The following is a 5,343-nucleotide window of genomic DNA, read 5'->3' on the forward strand; positions in this document are numbered from 1 at the left end:
TACTTGGGTTAGGGCTAGGTAGGCCTATAAGTTGATAATTTACTGTTTTAGGAATGATACCAATTGTCAACGTTGCAACTTCGTCATACAGTAAAATTAATTACTTATTCGTTCTTTCTATTATTTATTCATGTTTTTTTATTCATGTATTTATTTATTTATTTTATCTATTCTATTTAATTTATTTAAATCTCTGATCATAATTTGACACGAACACATATATACAACAATCAGCTGCATATTTCTTTATAGGGCTATAAATAAATTATATTGTATTATTTTATTTCTTCCATTCATTTAAATTTACTGGTTGTTTTCTAATGATTTCATTTATTTTTAATGTCAATTTCTCTTCTTGTTATCACAGGAATTATTTTGAAATAGCATGTATCTACACGTCAATATATAATGCGATCCTGCAGGCCTAATAGTATAGCAGTGATGGACGGGCATTTTGTCGTTGCCAGCTTCCCAGCTGACGCTTGGGTCGTCATGGTCATCTGCACACACTAAGGACCACAAGAGTCTCATCCCAATGGCAAAGTCCAATAACCTCAATGATATAATCATAGTGCAAAATTTGACCTCAATTAAGTTGCAGAGTATGAGTTTTTGTTTTTTTTTCTTCAAAGGTCATTCAATGAATGTACAAATGTATTGGGGTTTAAGAACTTTACCTGATGGATGAGCATGATGTGGATCCTAGTGACATATCCAGTGCATTGTCAAAAATGACCGTAATCATGGTAATCTGGTAATGTACGTGAACAACCATTGCATTGATGACAGCTTGTTGAACTTAGCATCCAAAAATGATCCATCCTGCATCCTGAATTCCTGAAGCAAAGTTTTCTTCTTCTGTGACCAACAATGATTGGAAATGGTTCTATAGTTGCTGCTCAACCCCACATCATAGGGCCTACATTTTTGGTGGAATGCCCCCCCAGCCCTCCCCGGAATTTTGAGGTGGTGGGTCTTTGGGAGTTGACGGTGTATAAAAAGGCGGTCTCTAGCTCTATGAACAGTCAAAATCAAGGGTCATAATTGGCTACCATTGTTAAAAATCGCCTGAAAAAACCCAGACATGTGAGGAACGAGTAATTTAATGGGCTTTAAGAGCTGAAATTTAAATCAAGGATCTTTCAGTCTTTTTGGGTAAAATTCTGCGGTCTTTCGGAGCTGTGCGGTCCAAAAATATGGGTCTTTCCGAGGGAGTAGGCCTACTCAACACAAATGACCATACGTATGGTCGTTTGGGTTGGGTACTGCCCCCGCCCCCCCACCGGGGCGGGGGGAGTCAAACCTGTTGCATGCGTGTGTTGGGCCCGGGGTGTTGGGATCTTCTTCAATAATTTTAGGAAAAATATAGGCTGTAGGCTATAGCAAAATTGAGCGCCCTCTTTAATTACGAGGTCTTAAAGGCCAATATTGGAATGTCATCTTTCCCTGGGTAAGATCTGACACCAGGCGAGCCCATGGCCAGAGGGTAACATGAGTAGGTTTGTTTCACCTTGAAGGCAAGAATAGTCTTGCAAATATGGGCCAACTTTCCCTAGGCCATCTAATATGCCATGAATTAGTTGGACTACAACTGGTATCTACTGGTCAGTTTATACTCCTATATCCACATCTGTTATTTTTATATGGGCCTTTAAGGGCGCAGACCACCACAACTTCTCCATTGAAAAGCACGTAAAAATCAACATTTTACGCGGCGTTTTCTACCAAGTATTAAATTTTGTTCCTCTCATATTTACTAACTTAAAAAACTTCTTTTTTTTTTTTTTTTGCTACAACCTTTTTACATGTGCTAATAACATCGTAGGCTTTCAAAAAAAGCAAACCTGTAATGATGAGTTAGAAAGAAAGAAAGAACGAAAGAAAGAAAGAAGAGAAAGAAAGAAAGAAAGGAAGAAAGAAAGAAAGAATGAATGAATGAAATGCAGCAAATCTCATGCATGATCTCAGTGCAAAAGTATAGCATTATTTATATTTTTTAAAGAAAGGGAAGTCATAAACTTCTAATTATTAACCTTTTTTCGTATATTCACCGGGTTCACTTTAAAACACTGCAGTGCTGCCTGCAGCCATCATCCAGGAACAAAAATGATGAAATTGCATCAAAACTCTAAAGTGCTTCTGAAGTCTGAACTTGAATGATATATAGGCCTAAAATGCGCGCTTCCTAGTTACAAATCTGAGAACGTTTTCCAATTTTTATTATTTACCACTGTAGGCCTATTGTGCAAAATGCCAGAGATTCAATTCCTTAAGATACATCATGATAATTACTCTTAAAATTAGGCAGCACATGCGTTCGTTAATCCACAATGCTTAGTGCGTTGTCCCCGCCAGTCGGTGTCGATCTCACACTTCGAACAAAAATGTTGGATTTTAACTAAAACTTGGCAAAATTTCTAGGCGTTAATTCCTCGCTATTATATTCTTGTATAGAATTAGAAAGCACACATAGATTCATCAATCTCTTTACCTGTTGTTGGCAGTACATTCTGTCTGATTTAAACTTAGAATTGACAGCGGAGATATAAACGCTTCCAATAGGAGCTATTTATGACCATTGGAATTTTGCCCAATATTGATGATACAATTTGGTGTCATCGAAAGGCGAGATTGTCTATATTTCTTCATATTTATGAAAGGAAAAACAAGATTATATTGGATTCGTTCAGAGTACAGTTGGGGTTAGTTTGTATGAAATGACTCTGGTTTTAAAATTCTTTATGATATTCACAGCTGCTACAATGCAATGTTCTAGGAGTTTTTAAGTTTTAATATAGAAGTTTTCTGTTTTCTGTTTCCAAGAGGGCGTTTGAGTATCCGAAACCACTGTATGTGTTATACCGCCCTCTTTTTAAACTATTGGATTTTATAAAAGTCCAGTAGTTTAAAAAGAGGGCGGTATAACACAATTAAAATTTATTTGAAGCTCCCGGTGGTGCAGGTGGGGACATCATGGTTTTGTTTTCAATTTAGAAAACGACAGAGAATCGAAATAATCACTCAGAGCCGTTTTGCGTCAAAATTGGCCGATTAATATATTCTAAGCCACTTATCGAGAAAGATATTGCAATTGTGAAAGAAAAAGGGTGATTTTCATGAAAGGAAATAGTTGCCACATTGCACAATATTTTGCCAACGATAGGCTAGTTTTGTCACACTCACAATTTCACTTAAACATGACTGTTAAAATAATAAAACTTTTCTATATGATCCCGTTCTTAATGCGCACCTGCAGTTGAATGTTTCACAATCAAATGCAATGATTAATGGGAACATTTGAGGTCTAATTTGGTCTAAGATGTATCATGGTTGGTAACCCCACCTTATTATATTATCATTGTGACTCATAATAGTGGGCAAAGATCCAACACCAAAATACGAAGTTTTTGACAAATTTTTCATATTTAAGTTTTTCTTTCTTCTACTTTTCACTTATTCTAAGTTTATATCAATCAAAAGGGCGTGGTCTTACATTGCTCCAGCTGTTTTGATAATTAAATGAGAATAAAAAACGTGAAACGGCCTATTATAGGCCTATAACAAAAACTTACGATGGTACACACTTCCAGTTGTGGCTGGGGGAGGGGGAGGGGACAACATTAGAGAGATTGCGAAGAGGCGTTCACTGCAAACGCCATACGGGTTACGGATTTCTGCATTTTGCGGTAGAACGTCATATAGTCCCGTTCACATCCAAACTAGCCTCCTACACAGCCGTTTGTGTCGGTCCTAACGCTCGCCGTTCCTAGTATGTTCTTGATAGCCGCATAGAGTCTGAACCAAGACTACGTGTAAACGCAATTGCAATCATGATGGCGCTATGCTGAGACAAATAATCTAAAGGTAATAGGAAGCACCCATTGATTCACCTTGGGTGCATCGAACCAGAAAAGATTATCTTCTTTCATCGAACCATGGAGGTATATAAATAAATGGAGAATGATCCAGCCAAGCCTCTTTTGTACTACGTTGGTTATGACCAATTATTGTTGAATGGGCATTTTCAGGTTTATATTGATTATGCTAAGTTGATTACATTGTGAAGTCTGTTTCACTGGCCATTGATTTCAATGGGGTAAAATGAAGTTTATACTTATTGGAAAGTGCTCATGTTTCATAAAATTTTGATATCAAAATCTCATTTTCGCCAAAAATTGAGTGCTTAAATTCTGAGACTAGTAGGCCTATATCTAGGTTTAGGTATACTAGTCTCAGTTAAATTGCATCAAGAAATCAGTCTTTTTGATAAAAGAAACACCTTATCTGTTGTCATCTTGTGACTTCCTACATTTTGGTCATGAAAAATTGAATTATGACTTTTTTTCCCAAAAGTTATGACCCCCCCCGTATATTTGAAACCCCTCCTCCAAAGAAAATGATAGCCCCTAATAATATTAATATAATCATTTAGGCCTAAATACTGATAATTATTTATTATAAAATGAGAAGTTTAATGATGATGATTTAGGCGGCCTATACGATTTCATGACAATACAGATTTAAAAGTTTAAAAAGCAATAATATGACATATCCGTCATGGCACTCAATCAATTTGACCCGAAGCTTCAACCCAAATCACGGTTATCATACACTAAACTATGAGAAACTGTTTAAACAGAGTATATAGGGCCTATACATTCCGTATAGGGCCTATCAATTTCTCTCTAGAAAAGATTGTCTGATCATCACTTTTGCTTGAATTCCGAAGTACTTCCGGTAAATTTTGCTCGCTCGTAACTCAAATGGCCCAAATTGGCCCAACATAATCTTTTCACAATCGGAAGGTAAAAACGTTTTGCTTTCATTTGCACTATATTTGAACTCCCTCAGACCCCCTTAAAAGCTTAATATATGAACATGAAAACTAAGTATATTTGTCAAGTTACGGCACACCTAGTGTAGAAAACAGTTTCATAACTTGAGAACAGAACATCCAAATTTCTTCGGGTTTTCGCACAATCATACATTGAAACTATAAGCTATCAAAACTGGTGACTTTGAACATCTGATTGACTAGCTGACGTCATTATACAGTCTCTTTTACAAGGCTTCCGGTACGGGTCAATGTAGGGTCAATTCCTATGAGGAAATTTTGGGAGTGACAATCAATGAACCATGGTAGAGGCTCATAACCATCGTGGAGATCAATAGCTTGGCTGAAGTGGCTGGTCAATTCAAGTTTGGTGACTCATTGAATAGAGGTAACGGGATAATCTCCACTTAGGAGATTAGAATTCTGGCGATCATTCTCCATTTATTTATATACCTCCATGATCGAACTACTTTCCTCGGTATTGATAAAAATAAATAAAATAAATGTTG

Source organism: Amphiura filiformis, chromosome 18, assembly GCF_039555335.1.
Source record: "Amphiura filiformis chromosome 18, Afil_fr2py, whole genome shotgun sequence".
In the NCBI taxonomy this organism is placed as follows: Eukaryota; Metazoa; Echinodermata; class Ophiuroidea; order Amphilepidida; family Amphiuridae; genus Amphiura; species Amphiura filiformis.